Genomic DNA, 20,455 nt, shown 5'->3' with positions numbered 1-20,455 from the left:
AAATAATTCCTCTGTTGTTATTTACCTAAGAATTTAATGTTTGAGGACGTTTTGAGAAATAATTAGCAATGCTGAATAAGTATTAATTATTAAAATAACGCCAAGCATCATGGTCAATGGACGTCACGTAGCCTAGTCATCCGGACATTCTAAAACGCATAAGGTGAAAAGGCTTAACGTGGCTTAATGTTCCAAGACAGCGATCAATGATCACCAAATTTCTCTCGGACATCTCTTGTCATAAACACATCCACCTGTCAAAAAATCAAAACCGAAATCCTATGAGTATGGACATTATCTTACGTTAAGAGTTTTCCTCTCCATTGACGCCCATTAAAAGGAAAAGGCTCAATGTTCCTGTGGCTTAATGTTCCAAATGTTTGGCTTAATGTTCCAAAACAGCGTCCAATGATCACCAAATTTGGGTTCCTATGTGGAAACCTTCAATGAAAACGTCAGTGTTTATATTAAACCCATTGGGTCGTCGTATTGCTTCTTGAACGTCATGATCAGAAACGTGTTAGAGAAGTGTAGTCCTGATAAGTCGCTGTTTTAGTCCATAATGCTATGTTAAGCTTTTTCCTTATAATGGGGGTCAATGGAGAAGAAACGGCTTAACGCAAGATAGTTGCCCTTTGATTGGATTTCAATTTTGCTTTTTTGATAGGAGCTAGAGTTTACTTTATGATATGTGAGATGTCAGACGAATTTGGTGGTTATTGATCGCTATTTTGAGACATTAAGCCACGTTAAGCTTTTTCCTTATAATGGGCGTCAATGGAGAGGAAAACGCATTACGTGAGATAACGACCATACTCCTGGGATTTCGGTTTTGATTTTTTGACAGGAGGAAGTGTTTCTGACAAGAGATGTCCGAGAGAAATTTGGTGATCATTGGTCAGTTTTGGAACATTAAGTCACGTTAAGCGTTTTAGAATGTCCCTTGTCATCTAGTAGCTAGTAATGTTGCATCATTCAAGGTGGCTATCACAATGGGACAGAAATGAATTTCGGATTTCTTTGATAAACCACCAGCTTCTAAAAAGAGCACAACGGAAGACCAGGAAGGAATCCAGGTCCAGGAAACGACGCCGACCTGTGTTGTTGTGCTGTTAAAATATTGTGCGTATGTGGATATGTTCTTGTCCGCTGTGCGCGACAGCCTTTTGGACCTGTTTAACTATATCTTGGCTATTTGTATATTCTTGTCTGCTGTGTGCAACGGGGCCTGGTAGCTGCAAGACTGGCAAACGTTTGATTCACATTATAGTAGCGTATGTTATATTAGAATGTGACGTTAAGAATGGAATTTTCACCAAAAAAGCTTTCACTCAAACTCGTTAAATAAAAATAAATTTATGTGTATGAAGTAGCCTATACCCTATTCATCGCGAATGTTAATTTTAACACCCCCCCCCCCCCCCCCCCCCTAAAAGCCTCTTCCCACGGCCCTGGGTGAATCTACAGTATATGAGGACAGTAGTATTGGTCAGCTTGATGTCTGAGATAAAATTACTTTACAGTATTGTCAGTTATCATTATAATTTACATGTTTGTACAACTTTGTATGAGGGGTGGAAGTAACAAAAACTAAAATAAAAGTAGATTAGGAAGTAAAATTCATGTAATATAAAACTATCAATGATAATTAAATTCAATTTCATTTGAAGTTATATTTAAGTTAAAAGTAAAGTTGAAAATAAAATCACCAAATTTAAAACTATCAATGATAATTAAATTTAATTTAATTTGAAGCAAAAGGTAACTACTGTTTACACAGGATATTACACAGCTGATATTAATTGCCGCTATAAATATGCGGGAGACTCCCGGAGCTCCCGGGAGACTTGGGATGTCTTATATTGGTTGCCTTGTACATGCTAACCTAGCTAGCCAGTGTTAACTATCACGACTCATCCACATGGAAAGACCAAACGTAGAAAAAAATGCCCACATCAATGTAACTTTGTACATGTTATCAATTTATGCAGCTGGATATTTACTGAGTCGAACTTGCAACATTTCGGTTACGAGCTCTGCACATTACCAAAATACTACACTGTCTCACCCATAAGATGTGGAAGGATTTCCAATGGAGGTGGCTGTGCACCACTTTTAGGCTGCAAAACATCACATTGCCATGTGATACAGCTGGGGCATAGGGCTGAACGTATTTCTGCGAATCTATCCAACGGCACCAAGGTTTCTAATTTACACCGTCGCAATATTCCAAATTGTGTGGTGCAACTTTGCTGCTTTATGCTATTACTTGAAAGCCGCGGGGATGTCAATATGTTTAAAGTACTGTCATGTTCGTGTTATTCCATTTATTAGTCCAGGAACTGGTTAGCTATGCTGTCCTAACTGTCTGCTATTAGATTCTACATATATTTACAGTAATATTGAGGTACATGTCAGTCCCCGACAATGACAACTTCACATCACTTTATGTTTTATTACTTATAAAAACACGTTATGGCTATGACGGAGCTAGCTGTCTTTGGCCAAGAGGAGCACCAATTACTTCACATACAGGGTCTCATTCTTTTAGGGATCCATAACAACACACTTAGTAACAATTTATTATCATACTTAACTTGATCAAAAGTGTGTTACACAGATATAGTTAATACAATACTTCCAAATTAATTCGGTTCCACTGTAGCTACCAATTTTAGGAGTGGTAGGGATTATTGGTCGACTGTAAACTTCACTGACCGGGCCTTCTTTGGAGTGACGCCAGAATTAACCAATTAACAAGCTGCCTTAGAACAAGATGGCTGCCCTGGGATCTCACTTTAGGCGCTGTATCTGGATCAGTTTACATTCTTCTCATAGCTATTGGAGACATGATTAGGGCTCGATAGAATGGCCTTGGGTCGACTGTTCGGGAAGGTACACCCTGTTAGCTTCCAAGGGTGCTTCATGTTTTGGATGGCTATATAGGTAGTGTAGCTACCCTGTGTAGCTAACGTAACGTTAGGTAGCTACCTAGATAATTTAGCGACAGTCATTCGCAAGCCTACAAATTGACTGGGTTAAGATGGTGTTTAGCATTCATGTAGTAGGGGACAAGGAATTTCGGAACAGTTATTTCATGTAAGAAAGTAATCTACTGCAAGCAGGTTGAAATTGGAAATAATGAAATTGGCAGCTTAGCCAGCTAACTAATGTAAGGAGCTAGTCTGTTATTGTGGAAATGTAACTTTCGTTAGGCTAGCTAGCTGGCTGTTTCTCTAACTTAACATTCGTCAGGGCCCTTGGATAAGCAGTTTTGTAGCTAGATCCTAAATAGGTCGGAGTGGCGCTAACTACGTTGCTAGGCTCAGAAGAGAAGTCTTTTAGCTAGTCAGCTAGATCACCTGCAATGGGTAGGCGACCCTGGTAGACTGTTTTAGGTTTAGGTTTAACTTAGGAGTTAAGCTATCCTGTAATGAACCCACATTTGAAAGACGCCGTCATACTCGTACGTATCGGTGTTGTACAGCACAATGTCCAGTTGGTCCTGTTCTCAACCCGTTTTTCTTACATATTGGATCATTTGACTGAACTAGCTTTAAGGTTTACAGAAATAGCCGCTCCCGTTGCACAACCCGCAGGAGTGCTATATGACTTTATTTGCCATGGCAGTACACATGATAGGGAGATGGCGTGAGAAGCACGGGTCCACATCTTAGGTCCAGCGCATTAGCTGTTCAGTCTAAACGGGGACCATGGTGAAAGTGTATGATTTCATATAATGTACACTATACGGAATTAAGTTGATTACAGGGAGGTGTTCCTCCAAAAAAAAAACAACAACAAAAAAACAGTAAACTCAGAGCTTAGTACGAATGTCACTGCAACAAGGGTGGCACTGAACTGTTGCTAATTAGAGAGCTGTATGCTGCCATCCTCCAGTGCCCCTAAACTTAAGCTTATATCATTAATGAAGGAGCACAGTGTCTCTGAGCAGGCGGAGTGCTCCACACCAGGATGTTGGCACAGCAGCTGGTGGTAGACTGTGCCAGGAAGGCCTTCCGCAGTGGCAGGACAAGGCCCCTCGACTTCAGAGTTCATCAACTGAAGTCTCTGCAACGCTTCATCAATGAGAGACAGGTGGACATCACCGCTGCGCTCAAGAAGGACCTCTACCAGGTGCAGTGCCACTTACTGACCTCCAACCCCACTGACAATCAATGAACCTACTAACCGCTGAGGTCAGTGATAGCGAGAGCTGCTGTCCTTCAGAGCTCATTGGTCTAGTTTCTTCCAGAGATATACCTTACAGCCATCAGTGTGATAGAGGTCTTCTACATATTGGTTGCTCAATATGTGTGTGTGTGTGTGTGTTTGTATGTTTGCATGTTTATACAGAGTGAGCAGTCCACCTTGCTGTATGAGGTGCTAGGCCTGGAGGGGGAGATCTCTCTGGCCCTGGATAAGCTGCCAGAGTGGGCGGCACCTCGGCCTGTGGAAAAGAACTTACTCACCATCTCGGACCAGACAAGTGTTCATCCAGCCAGAGCCCCTGGGGGTGGTGCTCATCATCGGGACCTGGAACTACTCCTGGGCTGTCACCATCCAGCTCCTCATTGGGGCCATCGCTGCAGGTGGGTAGGTTTACACTTCTAGCCAGAGTCTCTTTCGGAGGCCCACTGTCTCTCAGAGTGACACACCCACCATCTCTCAGGCCGACACACCTTTTGTATCTCCTTTTTACTGCCTTGGATCCGATCTCTGTTGCCAGAGTGTCCCTCCCACATGACATCTTGCTCTCCTCCTCCAGGTAATGCAGTTGTTGTGAAGCCATCAGAGGTCAGCATCCACACTGCCAAGGTCATGGAGGAGCTGCTTCCACTCTACCTGGACCAGGTAAACGTGGACCACATCCCCCCACAGCATGTCTCCCTGCTGCTGAAATACCACTGACTGTGTTTTTGCATGTGCCGCTGTTATGATGTGTTCCAATGTTTTGTCACTGTATGTGTGTATGATGTTGGAGGTGCAGTGGTGTGTGTGTATGTGTGCGTGTGTGTGAGATGCCTGTGTGATGTCACTGTGTGCTTGATGTAAATTTTTGTGTCTGTGTGTTGACACAAGCTATGATTTCACAGTGTGTCGTGTCACTGTGTGCCAGTTTGATGTCACTGTGAGTGTGTGTAATGTCACAATGTGTATCTCAGGAGCTGTACCCTGTGGTGACAGGGGGTGTCCCTGAGACACAGGAGCTGTTGAGGCAGCGCTTTGACCACATCTTCTATACGGGAAATAGCACCGTGGGCAAATTAGTGATAGAGGCGGCTGCGCACCACCCTGGAGCTGGGGGGAAGAGCCCCTGCTACATTGACAAGGACTGTGACATTGCTGTAGCCTGCCAGTGAGGCTTGGACACAAGGCCTCTGGAAACCTCAGCCTCTTTGACAAAGCCCTAATGCAGCTCTGATATAGCTCTGAGACACCCCTCTGACACAGTTCAACCACAGCATCGAAATGCCTCTCACGTAGCTCGAACGCAGCTTTGACACGCCTCTCACACAGTATCGGGACGCCTCTCACGCAGCATCGAGATGCCTCTTGCGCAGCTCAAACACAGCATCGGGACGCCTCTCATGCAGCTCAAATGCAACTTTGACTCGCCCCTCATACAGCATCGAAATGCCTCTCATGCAGCATCAAACGCAGCTTCGATAGGCCCCTCGCGCAGCATTGAGAAGCCTCTCACGCAGCTGTAACGCAGCTTTGACACGCCCCTCACGCAGCATCGAGATGCCTCTCGCACAGCTCAAACGCAGCATCGAGACACCTCTCACGCAGCATCGGGACGCCTCTCACGCAGCTCAAATGCAACTTTGACATGCCCCTCATACAGCGTCGAAATGCCTCTCATGCAGCATCAAACGCAGCTTCAATAGGCCCCTCACACAGCATCGAGAAACCTCTCACGCAGCTGGAACGCAGCTTTGACATGCCCCTCACGCAGCATCGAGACGCCTCTTGCGCAGCTCGAATGCAACATCGAGACGCCTCTCATGCAGCATCAATCGCAGTTTCAAGACACCCTCACGCAGCTCGAACGCAGCTTCGAGACGCCTCTCACACAGCATCAAGATACCTCTCGCGCAGCTTGAACGCAGCATCGACACGCTCCTCACGCAGCATCGACACGCCTCTCACGCAACTCGAACACAGCATCACGATGGCTCTCACACAGCATCGAGACGCCTCTCGTGCAGCTCGAATGCACCATCGAGACGCCTCTTGCGCAGCTCGAACGCAGCATCGAGATGCCTCTCACGCAGCATCGAGACACCTCTCGCGCAACTCGAATGCAACTTCGAAACGCCTCTCACACAGCATCGAGACGCCTATCACACAGCATCGAGACGCCTCTCACGCAGCTCAAACGCAGCATTGAGACGCCTCTAATGCAGCTCAAACGCAGCATCGAGACGCCTCTTGCGCAGCTCGAGCGCAGCATCGACAGGCCTCTCGCACAGCTGGAGTGCAGCATCGAGAGGCCTCTCGTGCAGCATCGGTATGCCTCTCATGCAGCATCGAGATGCCTCTTGCGCAGCTCGAACGCAGTTTTGACACGCCTCTCACGCAGCATCAAGATGCCTGTCACGCAGCATTGAGACGCCTCTCACGCAGCTCGAACGCAGCATCGAGACGCCTCTTGCGCAGCTCGAGCGCAGCATTGGTACACCTCTCACGCAGCATCACGACGCCTCTAACACAGCTCTCACATAGTAGTAACACACCTCTGAAACACCTCTAATGCCCTCTCCTCTCCTGTAATCCTCTCTATAGCCGGATCACCTGGGGGAAGTTTTAGAACTGCGGCCAGACCTGCATTGCCCCTGACTACATCCTGTGTGAGCCCAGCATCCAAAATGGAGTGGTGGAAGAGATCTGCAAATGTGTGCAGGTGTGACCCAAATCAGAGTCCGCAGAGCTATTCAGAATACAGGGTTACCACAGCGATACTGGACCTTACACGCCTGCCAGTGTAAAGGCATTCCTGTTCCTCTAACATGTATTTGGAATGACGTACTCAATGAAGTGTAGTGGACTGTATGTCCAATAGTCCATCCCCTGAGCTCTGATTGTAGGAGGTGGAACGGGAGTGGATACTAGTGTGTGCGTCATCATTCCATGAGGCACAGTGATCTGGAGAGAATTGGCGTTGTTTTCTTATACCAGGATCTTCCCGGATTACGAATGCATCATCAATCAGCGCCACTTCAGGAGGGTGATGGCTCTGATGGAGGGGTGCACAGTGGCCTTTGGGGGAGTGAGTGACGAATCACAGCTCTACATCGGTAAGCAAAGTCATGACCCACCCTTTATGGCGCATGTAGCCTCTTAACATGAATAAAAAGGTTTATTACAGAAAAGAGGAGTGTGATAAGTGGAACTAATTGAAAAATTAACAAACGTCCCATCATTTAGTACAGATATAAACCTTTAGGCTGTGTTCACACGCAGCATCTTTTTTGAAGCTGTCAGCATCTGTTTTACATAATAATCCTATTGAGTAGACCGTGTTTTCAAAAATGTCCTGAGCGTTTTTTAACGCCGTCGTCGGCGTCTTTTTCTGCAGCTCAGGGCGTTTTTTTCAGTTGAAAAAGTTTAACTTCTCAGAAAAACAACGCCCTACGTCAAGCGCTGTTTTGGCAGCTGACCAATCACAGGCGGAGATGGAGAGGGTAGTGGTGGAGAAGTTAAGTTTCTGAGAACAGTGAACTACACAACATGACAGTTAAACGGTATCATAACATTAATCATAAAGATGCCGTTTGGAGTCAAATTGGATGGATTATAGGAGTTTCTGGAAAGTGTTTGTGTTTACTGCTTGTTTACTAGCCTGTTACCTAACGTTAGCTCTGCAACAATGTATAGCCAGCTAGATCGCTAACAACATGCTACTGTACATGCTGCTGTTGTTGTGGCAACAAAAGACGCTCTCAACAGCTTTTTGAAAAAAACGCTGCCGGCGTTTTTTTTACTTGAAAAAAATGCTCTGGCCAGTGTTTTTCATCAAAAAAAGACGCTACGTGTGAACACAGCCTTAATGAACACATTGTCACCTGTGGGCTACAACATTTTTGAAGCTATGTGTCTGGTTTTTGTCATGTCTGCATTTTGTCCCATTGTTGAAATTAGAAGATCTCTGATTTGCTTACTCCTTATGAATATTCATGAAAATGTGCTGCCTAAAATCAAAGGGGTGGGTCCTAACATCCTTAGCTAGCACAGCCAGATGGACAGCACTGGAATCTCCAATCAGCAAGATGAGGACTGAGGGAACGCAGAGCTGAATACATAGTCAGCAAGTAGCGTGTCTTTGGTATCGCTGACACCCTCACTCAGTTTCCTATCAGCCCCCACAGTCCTGACAGATGTGATGGCAGACTCCAAGGTGATGTAGGAGATCTTTGGCCCCCTGTTGCCCATAGTGACAGTTGCTGGGGTAGACAAGGCCATCCACTTCATCAATGAGTGAGAAAAACCCCTGGCCCTCTACGTCTTCTATTACGACAGCAAGGTGAGAGACAACCTCCATTTTGGGTCTGGCTCTAACACAGTGCGGCCTAGTTACATAGAAGGCGCTGGAGCATGAGAGCTACGTTGATTCAGTGCTGACCTCCTCTACAGGTCAGAATAAACACTGCTACTTGTAGTGTGCTGATTAGTGCCCAGACGGTTCCTACTATGACTGCACTGTGACTCAGCCCACTTCTGAATACTTCCTCCAGCTGTTTATCCATTTTATCCATCTCATAACTACTTACTCTACTCTACTACTGGCTCTACTGATAGCTAACTGCTTGTTCTGACTGTCATTGATATACTGGTTACACCTAGGGATTTGTGAGCTGATTTGAGATAGGATGGCTCCATAGTCTTTTCCAAGTCTTTATCTTAAAGAGGCTGTATTACACTTGCTTTATTTAGCTGGTTGTGTTCTGCTCTGCACTTACTGTACTTTCTCGTGAAGTTGCCCTCCATAGATAAGAGTAGCTGCCAATTAAATAATTTAGATTTTTACTTAATTAAATTATCAAAATTAAAAAGAAAAGCCTGCCCTGCCCCTGGCCCCACCTGGCTACAGAAGCTCCCTGTCTCTCCTTCAACTCATCCAGAGGATGATTGCCCAGACCTCCAGCGATGGGATGCCCGCCAATGACTGCATAGTACACTACACCATCAGTGACCTACCCTTTGGTGGAGTGGGTAAGTGCTCCGTCCTCTGTCCAATTGAGGTGTGACAGAGTGCACTCTCCTCTGCTCTGTGGTGGTGTGGGTCAGTAGGACAAAAGAAAAGTTCATTCTTACAGTCGAGATAATGGAATTAATAGGGGCAGTAATGGGATTAAATGGGACCACAGTGTGTTTGTTCCGCAGTTTACATTTAATGCAATTAATAAGGGAAATGTAATATACCTATTTCTGACTAAAATATATTACAGTGGCACCACACCACCATGGCAAGCACACATTTAATCAGCTGTATGTAACCACTTTGACCAGCTGAGCCACCTACGCAGCTGCCTAGTAAAGACACTGGGCAACGAGGCAGTCAACAAAATGCGCTACCCACCACACACAGTGGAGAAGCTCCGCTGGGTGTACTTCTTCATCCTGAGGCAGGTCGGCCTGACACGGCTGCGGCGCATGGCACTTGCCGCTATCCTGGCAGTGCTGGCCGCATTTGTGACACAGGTAAGCCTGCACAGTCAGTGGCCCAAAGCAACCTGCTCACCTGGGAGAAAAAGTCAGGATGCTCTGAACATGTGACTGCTCTTCCAGTTAGAAAGCGAGGTGTACATTCCCATTTTATGGCTGCTCTTACAGTAAAGTGAGGTTTACATTGCCAATACCTGTCTCAACTTGAGGTAACACAGCAAGGTTTACATTCTCACTGCCTGCCCTGACTTGCAGTAAGATAAGGAAAAACTTCTGAATGACATTTGTCTTGGACACAAGATGCTTGCTGTGTAGAGGGAACAATAGGTTTAGACAGGTTTCTCACCAGCACAGCATACCAACAAATTGCACATTGCCCATAGTACAAAAAACATTACACAAACAAGTACATACATATATACATGGTGTGTAAAACAGTGAGGTTTACACTGTCAGTACCTGGCTGTAGTTAGAGTGAGAGGACAGCACTTACAATTGTGCTAGGTAGCAGTGTTGAGTATTGGTTCATAACTGAAAGCTAGCCAGTTAGATTGCTGGGTGGGACACTGCTGTTATACCCATCGGCAAGGAATCTGATCTAAATTGCTACATTAATTATCAAGCTGTATAAATGGGTAAAGTATTTACTGTATAAGTAAATAAAGTAAATGTGATGCTAGTTAAACTTACAATACATGGCTTTGGTTATGTTAAGAAAGTGGGAGGTTTGAGGGGTGAAGGGTAGCCCCATGGACAAGTGTGACTGAGCCTAAACAGAAAAAGTGAACGGGGTCTCAGTCACCTGAAAGCCTGAGTTCGCTGGAAGTGCAATAGCATTTAATACCACCAAGAGGAGCATTCAGTAATGAGAGGGAGGTTCTGAGGTTACCTCTGGTCAAACGTGGCGGCAAACAAAGTTTTACTGTGACAGATGAAGATGTCATAAGGGGAAGCTCCAGTCATGTCATTATTTATCAACAGATTGAAATGTGTAATGTTACTGTCATTTTTGTGTGGCACAGGTGTCTTTCCCTTAGAAACCAAATGAATTTGGCTGTATGTTTTCCTTTGAAAATATATAAATAAAAATATATTGAAATAAATGTTGCATTTCTACCTGCGGGATCAAACTTTGCCTGGATTCACAGAAATGAGAGCTAAAAGAAAATGGTGTCTGTCTGTCTCAAACACAATGCTCTACTCTTCAGGAAATCAATCTTAAATGAGATTGCAATTCAGCCCCTATAATTACCCAGCATGCCTCTGTCAGTTCTACCAAACACTGCCTTCTTTTCGTCTCTACCTTTTGTTAGGCTGAATTTCATGCTGCTTCCATGTATGAGCCTGGTTTATCCTGATTGATTTCCTTTGAGAGAGAGAGAGAGGGTAAACATACCTGAGAAGCTGTATACCTGTAGTGTAGGATGTTCTTTTCCAGAGTTGTCCTCTTTGTTGATATGTGTGAATCATGAGTCTAATGAATCAGTCACTCTCCATGGGCAGTGTGCCAGCAGCCTTCAAGGAGGTGCAAGTCACACCTCTGCTGAAGAAAAGGACGCTGGATCCATCTGCTGTCCAGAACTATCGACCAGTCTCTCTCCTTCCCTTTGTCTGAAACACTTGAACGAGCTGTGGCTAACCAGCTATCCTCCTTTCTCTCCCAGAACAACCTTCTCGATCCTTTTCAGTCTGGTTCCAGGGCTGGTCATTCCACAGAGATTACCCTATTCTCCATTACTGTTATTCTGAATAGCAGTAATGTTACTCCATTACTGCTATTCAAATAGCCAGAGCTTCCTCCCACTCCTCGGTCTTGATTCTTCTAGACCTTTCTGCAGCCTTTGACACAGTGGACCACGCTCTACTTCTGTCTACCCTGGCTATGTTGGGGATTACTGACACCACTCTGCTTTGGGTTAAATCATAAGAACATAAGAACATATGATGATGAGAACAGGCCATTCGGCCCAACTAAGCTCGCCATTTCTTAATTAAAGAGTATCCAAAGCTGCATCAAGTCTAGACTTGAACACAGCAAGGGTCTCTGCCTCAGCTACATGACCTGGCAACCTATTCCATGTATTGATAACTCTTTGTGTAAAATAATATTTCCTTATATCAGTGCGGAACTTACTCTTAACTAGTTTCCATTTATGTCCTCTTGTTTTACAGACTGAACTCACCCTAAAGAATCTATTATAGTTAACCTTATTGATTCCTTTTATAAATTTAAGTACCTCAATTAAATCACCCCTAAGCCTCCTCTCGCTTAGTCTAAATAGGTTAAGTAACTTGAGTCTTTCCTCATAGCATTTATATTTCATGCCAGGAACTAATTTAGTTGCCCTTCTTTGAACCTTTTCTAGAGCTTTGGTATCTTTCTTATAGTGCGGTGCCCAGAACTGCACACAGTATTCCAGGTGCGGTCTGACTAAGGCATTGTATAATTTCAATATAACCTCTTTAGATTTATACTCAATACTTTTGGCTATATATCCCAGCATCCTGTTGGCCTTTTTTACTGCTACAGTACACTGCCTAGATCCTGTTAAGCTTGGGTCAACCATTACTCCCAAGTCCTTTTCAAATTGTGCACATTCTAGTTTTTTTCCACCCATGAAGTAGTCTTGTCTAAGGTTCTTATTTCCTACATGCAAGACTTTACATTTATCTAAATTGAAAGTCATCTGCCAGGTATCTGCCCACTTTTGGATGCTGTTTAGGTCTTCCTGTATTACCTTAGTTGATTCTATACTGTTGGCTAGACCCCCTAGTTTTGTGTCATCTGCAAATTTTACTATTTTACTTCTAACCTCTGCATCAAGATCATTTATGTATATAAGAAATAGCAAAGGCCCCAACACCGATCCCTGTGGGACTCCACTTCGTACAGGACCCTGCTCTGATACAATTCCTCCCACAGTTACAGTCTGCTTTCTATTAAACAACCAACTTCAAACCCACTCGGTGATAGCTCCTGTAATTCACGCAGATGTCATTTTCAATATGAGTCTCTCGTGCGGAACTTTGTCAAATGCCTTTTGAAAGTCCAAATAGATAATATCATAAGCTTGGTTTGAGTCCAGACATGCTGTAGCTTCCTCAAAGAAGTCCAGGTGGTTTGTTAAGCACGACCTCCCTCTGCGAAAACCGTGTTGGCTATCATTTAAAACACCATTTCGTTCCAGAATAATTCCAAATTATCCCTAATGATGGATTCCAGTATTTTGCATGCGACACAAGTTAAGATGGACAGGCCTATACTTTCCTGGTTCAATTCCGGTCTCCTTTCTTGTAGATAGGTACTACACTGCCATGTTTCCAGTCATCTGGTATTTCTCCAGTTTTAAGGGATTGCTTAAAAATAACTGTCAGAGGCTTGTAAACCACCTCTGCTAGTTCTCTGAGAACTCTTGGATATATTCCATCAGGGCCTGCTGCCTTATTTGTTTTAAGTTTTTGAAGTTTATCTAGTACTTCTGCATCATTTAAATCACTTTCTTCTATAAGTCTCTGAGAACTGACTGCACCTGAAGGCATATGCAAAAACACTTCACTAGTGAAACTCTCCACAAAGTAACTGTTTAGTGTATCAGCAATAGCTTTGTTATCGTAAACCATAACCCCATCCTTATTTTTTATACCTCTTATTTCAACCTTAACTATCCTTTTTTGACCATAATATTGAAAGAGTTGCTCTTTGCATCTAGTGCAATTTGTCTTTCATAACACCTTTTGGCTTCCCTTATTTTTTTCTTAGCTTGAGCTCGCATATTACTGTATTCAATCTTATTACTATCTGAGCTCTCCAACTTGTATTTTCTAAATAATTTCCTTTGACTGTATAAACTCCCTGCCCCCCCAGACCCTAGTTTAAATAACCCTCTGCTACCCTAAGCATACGCTGGCCCAGTGCAGCTGTAGCCCTCCGGTTCAGGTGCAACCTGTCCCGCTTGTATAGGTCACCCCTGTTCTAAAAGGAGTCCCAGTGCCCCATAAACCTGTACCCCTCTTTCCTACACCAGGTTTGTAACCACGTGTTAAACCTCCATATAAAGGCTTGCTTCCCTTTGCTTGCACATGGTACTGGTAGAATTCCAGAGAAGACTACCTCTGGACTACCCCCGAACCTACCCTTTCCTATGTCATTGGTTCCAACATGGACCATGACTACCAGATCCTCCCCCGCTCTGGCCAGGAGCTTGTCCACGCTCTCCAGGAGGTCTCCAACCTGGGCACCAGGCAGGCAACAGACCATGTGAGACTCCTTGTTGCACGAACACACTATGCTATCTACCCCTCTAATGACTGAATCCCCCACTGTCACCAACTCCCTTTTCTTGGAGGAGGCCACCTGGGTGCCCTGGGGCTCTTCAGTCCTCCCACTCTCAGGATCGTGGGTCAACTCGTCCTGCAGTGGCGCGAAACGGTTGGTCACCGCGATCTCTGGAGATGCTGCCCCTCTTGGAATTTTGTGCCCCTTTCTACGCTTACGCCCTACTGTAACCCAGCTCTCTCGCCCTATCTGGTCTGTATCTTCCCCCCTACCCGGCTTGGGTGAGCACACTATCTCTCTATAGGGCGTACTAATCAGTTCCTGGAACTCTAACAATTCAGGATTACTGTGGAGTCCAGCTAGTTGGGCCTCGAGATCAAGAATCTTGTTTTCCAAGTGCTCAACAAGTCGGCAACGGTGGCAGATGAACTCATTCTGGAGGTCTCCCTCCAGAAATCCGATCATCCGGCAACTCTCGCACAGTTTTGGCCACATTTTTTCCCCTAACTGAAAATGCTTTCCCTAAATAAGGATTTACTGCCGAGACAGAATTACCAGCTAAAAAAGTGCTAAAAGCACCGAGGTGGCTCAGAACAGTCAAAAGGCAGAAATCAAGCGCAAGAAATGCCACTTAGCCTAATACAATAAAACTACGTTTACAGTTCAGCAGACGCGCAGACGCACTAGCACAACCAAAATCAGAATATCCTAAAATCTGTTGCTGAAAAATAGTAGAAAAAGGTAAAAAAGTGAACCGGCTAGCTAGCTAAATTACCCAGATAGCTAGCTAAAGTGTGCTGCTTAATTATTTAGAGATTTGCTCCTGAGAGGGCGAAAAACCAAAAAAAAAACCTCTCGTCGGCTAGAGCCGAATTAGCTGTGACGGAGGAAAAAAAGTGGAAAATTCCCTCTCTGTCCCCTAATGGCAACAAAAGATTCAACTTTAAGAGCAGATCAGACCTATCTTATGTAATAGCTAGGTAAATAGCACCAATTTTTATTTTTTATCCGATTGAATGTAATAGCACAGAAACCACTCCACAAACACAACACCAACAAACACAGCACAAACACAGCAGGAACTCGTCCAGACTGGAGCAATCGAGCAAGAGCCAGGAGCAATCGAGCAAGAGCCAGAGATCATACCACTCTGGATGTTCCTTCAGGATTTCCTGGAATGGTGGGTACCCACAGCCTGTCTACAGGTGTTCCTTAAGGCTCTGTACTGAGCCCCCTCCTCTTCTCCCGTTACATGCAATCTCTCAGCTCTGTCATCTTCTCCCACGGTTTGTTGTACCATTTTTATACTGATGACACACAACTCTTCCTGACATTTCCGCCATCTGACACACAGGTTTCTGCACGCATCTCAGTTTGCCTCATCACAGCAGATGGTGGACCACCGCCTGAAGCTGAACCTGGCTAAAATGGAGATGCTTTTCATCCCATCCAAGTCCTCTCCGTTTCAACAGCTATCCCTCAGCCTAGACTCTGCAAGCCATACAACTAATAGCACTGTCAGTAGTCTTGGTGTAACGCTTGATAGTCCTTCTCCTCTCAGGTGACAGCAATGAGTCAGGCTTGCAGATTCTTCCTCTACAACATCGGAAGGATCTGCCCCTATCTCACTACATATTCAGTACAGCTCCTACTTCAGGCCCTGGTCCTCTCACGCCTGGACTTCTGCAACTCCCTCTTTGTTTGCTTTCCTGCATGTGCAATAAAACCTCTACAACTAATCCAAAATATAGACAAGTCATGCAGCTGCAATCTCCCTATACGTAACATAACTGGGGCCGTGCTCAGCAAACTGCTGCAGAACAAGCTCACCATCGAGTCCCATGTGCCACTATGTGGACAGATCCACAACCGTCCTGTCGTGGCTGTCCTTCCCATGGTCTTCATGGGAACACGGGTGGCTGAGATTCAGGAGCTCACTGATTACCGGGTTTGGTGCTACGTCGACTCAGTTAGCATCCCCGCAGATGACATTACCCAAGGCAAGTCGCTGCTTGAGCTAGCTGAATTCAACAAATGGAGCCAAGGGCCACAGTTCCTCCACCAGACACCTCATAAGTAGCCCATGAGACCAGCCAGATCCGAAGAAGAGGATGCTGCAGAGCTGCAGAGGCTCAGTTTCTGTGGGCTTGTATTGCTCAACGCAAGTTCCTCCCTCCCAGATGCCAGTCAATTCAGTAGCTTCCAGGAGCTACTAGAAGCACCTGTACTGGGCCGCCACGGGGCGGCCAGCCAGGTTGGCAAACCCTCAGCTGCCAACTACCTCGACGCAGAGGCTCAACTCCTGAGGAAGGCTCAGCTGGACAGCTTCCCAGAAGAGCTTACTTGTTTAGAAGCAGGCAAGTCAGTGCCCCCCAGTAGCTGCCTGTTAACTCTGTCCCCCGAATTTGATAGCTCCCTCAAACTCATTTGAGTAGGAGGACGACCTCGGCAGAGCACCAACATGGACAGGGAGGTCATGCACCCGATTGTGCTTGACTCGGCACACCTGGTCACAAAGCTCATTATGCAGCACCATGACGACCTGCTCCACCATCCTGGCCCAGAACGAGTCTTTGTGGAGATCCAGCACCAGTACTGGATCCTGCGGGGAAGGGAGTCCATTCGACGCCACCAGCGCAGCTGTGTGAAATGTCAGCAGTGGTGAGCAAAGCCAATTGTCCCAAAAATGACAGACCTACCACCTGCTCGCCTGCAACTCTTCAAGCCAGCCTTCTACTCCACGGGCATGGACTGTTTCAGGCCCTACCAGGTCAAAATTGGATGTCGTACCAAGAAACGGTGGGGAATAATCCTCAAGTGCATGACAGCCAGGTGTGTACATCTTGACCTCAACAGCATCAATGTGGATTCCTTCCTCATGGCCTTTAGGAGGTTTATTGCCCACCGGGGGACACCACACAAAGTGATCTCTGACCAGGGCACCAACTTCAGGGGAGGAGAGAAGGAGCTACAAGATGCCTTTGCTGAGCTCAGCCCGACTCTGCAAACCCAGCTGGCAAAGCATAAAATTCATTTCCAGCTCAACCCACCGAATGCCCCCCACTGGGAGTCTGGGAACGAGAGGTTCACTGAAGAACGTTCTGAGGACCACTCTCGGGGCTCAGACCGTATATGAAGAAGTCCTCTGAAAGGTACTGGTGGAGGTGGAAGGCATCCTCAATTCAAAACCATTGGGGTACATCTCCTCAGACGTGGCCGACCCAGACACTGTTAACCCTAACCTCCTCCTCATGGGGCAGCGGGACGCCTCCTTGCCACAAGTAACATACTCGGACACTGAGCTCCTGGGGTGAAGACGGTGGCGGCGCAGCCAAGTGCTAGCTGACCATTTCTGGCCCAGCGTCATTAAGTTTTATCTGCCAAGCCTACAAACCCAGCAGAAATGGCAGAAGGACACTAAGGACCTTGAAGTGGACACTGTGGTTATGATAATGGACCCACAGTTACCCAGAGCACATTGGCCCATTGGATGTGTTGTCGCTGTTGGAGCTGGCAGAGATGGACGGGTCCAGACTGCAGAGGTACAGGTCACCCTTAGTATGTATGATGTGGCCCTTTGAAATGACAGGAAATTTGGGGGCGGCTGTAGAAAAGGGCCACATGTCTTTGTTTGTGCACCACCCCCACCTCTCACAGGCACTTTGTTTACAACCCAGTTGAAACCTGCCCAGACCGGTCCTGCTGCTCCCCTTATGAGCAGGACCCCCGCAGGTAATCCGAGGCACAGGCGCACCCCCAAGGACGGCCCCCAGATGACCATTTGCCCTCTGACCTGTCCGTATCTTTTGGCCACCAGTAAGAACCTCAATAGGGCCAAGAATAAGGGACAGTATAAAAGTAGTGGTGACCTCCCCCACCTCAGTACTGCACCAATACCTGTGGGGTGGATCACTGAGGAGACCAAGCCCTGGACACAGATTATTGTGTTGTGTGCGTCTGTGCCTGAGTAAGTACTATGCCCGAGTTCAACTGGTTGTAATACAATTGTCTGTAGAGAGAGAAGAGTGTGTGTCCACATTAATTAAGATAGTGTTTGTCTGTTATGTGTAAATGTTGCCATTGCCATTTAAGAGTCTGTACGTCGGTAATTGGATATCATGTATAGCTAGCTATCCCAGTGCCGTGTACTTTGCAATATCGCTAGAATGCCTGCTTGTACATATTGTGCATAGATGATAAATGTATACTTTATAATTACTATAATTGCATTATCATGTGGCATTGTGTTTTGCACATTCACAATATGATCCATCAATTCTGATTTATTGTTCTTCCTGAATCCTTCCAGGAAACCACACACACATCCACACATTCCACACCCAGTCCACGAAAATCCTCAGTAAACTTCTGAACCCGGAACCTGACTCCTGTGTCCTGAACCTAGTTTACAGGTGAAACTGCCCCCTCAGTTTCAATTGTGATGGAAGTGTCTGCTAAAAGCATGTAATGATTAATGCGTGTTTTTGTGTGTGCCTGTGGTGCTGGCGGATGCACGTGTGTTTTGCAGAGGTCTATGCATAGACGCTGAAGTTGTATGCGGGCTGGTCAGAAGTTGGACTGGAATCAACCTTGAATGTGCAACTGCCAGGATTTGGACCCACCATAAACAAACATGCCACTGACAGCCTGGCTGACAAGAAGTGGACAGAAGTATTGCCTCCTCATGTACTAACTTGTGGATGAGAAGTTGGTTATGTCACATTAGTTCCTTTTAAAGTCATTTTTAAATCCATGTTTATTACGTATTATTTTATTTCTTTCTCATATTTGAACATTATAGGCTTATCTTGGTTTTGTGCTGGTTTTTAAATGGTCAGTGAAGGAGCCAGAAGAACTCTGCTCGCTGCTCCATTGGGATGCTTGCATCATTTTATTCCTGCGGTTTTCTGCTGAAAGTATTTATAACAGAGTTTCCTTTGTTTTGCGTTATTCTTGTTTCTCTTTTGACTTTGCTGTGTTTGTTCAGTTGTCAGACATTTACTTTTTATGTACTGTATGTAAGGCCGTAACAGAGTTCAGAGTAGTGCTATTCTCTGTTGTTTAAATCATGATTTTTAAAAGAAACAAGCTTCCTTCCTTGTTGGTTGTATTGAGGCATATATATCTGTGTGTTTGCCCTTCAGTGAAAAAAATCACTGAAGCTTTATTAGCTTTTATTGTGTGTGCCGTTGTTACCTCTTTTCTTTTATGGCTTGTTTGTATCCAACTTAAATGTACTTGTTAGTAGGGATGCAGGATGATATTGGCACGACATCAGTATCGGTCGATAACTTAAGAAGTTAATTATCGGCATCGGCAGATATGAAAATTTCTGCTGATGTGCCTGGCCTGACACATTAACTACGCGCACGCGATGACGCTAAATGTTTATTATGAGCGCCAGCAACAAGCTTCAACATGTCAGCTGTATGTAAGTATTTCAAAGTATCTGAAACAGATAACAAAATGCTTTGCAATGCTTGTAAAGCACCAGTGATGCGAGGAGGGGTAAAATATATAGCTAAGTCTCACTCTGGCGGGATGCTAGCTGTGCTAGCTGTGTGCTGCTAAGCTTTTCTCTGCTTCTGGAGGGGCGTGAGACCATTTTTAAATAACAAGACAGCCCACGATCGCCGTGCTTGTGCTTTGGGACTCGAACGGAGGTCCTAATGGTTTTGACCAACCCCCTAGCTAGGTTTCTCACCCTGGGAGGAAGCTAGCTGTGTGTTGCTAAGCTTCTATTTGCTTCCAGAGGGGCGTGAGACCATTGTTTAATATGGCTCTGTAAGTAGAGAATGCGATGGGAAATAAAACAAGACAGCCCGCAATCGCCTAGTTCCTGCTTTGGGACTCGAACAGAGGGTGTAATTTTTGTGTTTGTACACTTACACAATTGACACTGGACAGCCAGTAACGTTTTCTGTAACTTTATTGTATCTCTTCATTCAAAATAAATACCGCGGCTCCGTCAGCAGAGATAATAAGACAGAAATAAGACAGGCCGCAATCGCCGAGCTCATGCTTTGGGACTTGAATGGAGGACCTAATGGTTTCAACTGACCCCTAGCTAGGTTTCTCACCCTGCGAGGATGCTAGTTGTGTAGTTGTGTGCTGCTAAGCTTCTCTCTGCTTCCGGAGGGGAGTAAGATTAAATTACGCAGCATATACTGTATATATACACTAGATGGACAAAAGTATTTGGCCACACCTGTTTTTCAGGGTTTGGGCTAGACCCCTTATTGCCAGTGAAGGGCAATCTTAATGCTTCAGCATACCAAGACATTTTGGACAATGCTATATTTCCAACTTTGTGGCAACAGTTTGCGGAAGGCCCTTTTCTATTCCAACATGACTGTGCCCCAGTGCACAAAGCAAGGACTATAAAGACATGGTTTGATGAGTTCCGTGTGGAAGAACTTGACTGGCCCGCACAGAGCCCTGACCTCAACCCCATCGAGCACCTTTGGGATGAACTGGAACGGAGATTGCGAGCCAGGCCTTCTCGTC

General features: G+C 45.5%; 1 long non-coding RNA gene and 1 pseudogene across 1 annotated transcript; both read left to right on the top strand.

Moving 5' to 3' along the window:
- The first annotated feature begins 3,944 nt into the window (after positions 1 to 3,944).
- LOC118783077 lies at positions 3,945 to 9,726 on the top strand (annotated as a pseudogene).
- A 7,278-nt stretch (positions 9,727 to 17,004) lies between these two features.
- LOC118782572 lies at positions 17,005 to 18,597 on the top strand. The gene is made up of 3 exons (XR_005005161.1): positions 17,005 to 17,490; positions 18,258 to 18,360; positions 18,477 to 18,597. It is a non-coding gene; the product is annotated as an uncharacterized LOC118782572 (long non-coding RNA).
- The last annotated feature ends 1,858 nt before the right edge of the window (positions 18,598 to 20,455 follow it).

This window comes from Megalops cyprinoides, chromosome 9 (assembly GCF_013368585.1).
Source record: "Megalops cyprinoides isolate fMegCyp1 chromosome 9, fMegCyp1.pri, whole genome shotgun sequence".
In the NCBI taxonomy this organism is placed as follows: Eukaryota; Metazoa; Chordata; class Actinopteri; order Elopiformes; family Megalopidae; genus Megalops; species Megalops cyprinoides.
Note: the sequence above shows the minus strand (reverse complement) of the source record. Positions and strands in the feature narration are given on the sequence as shown.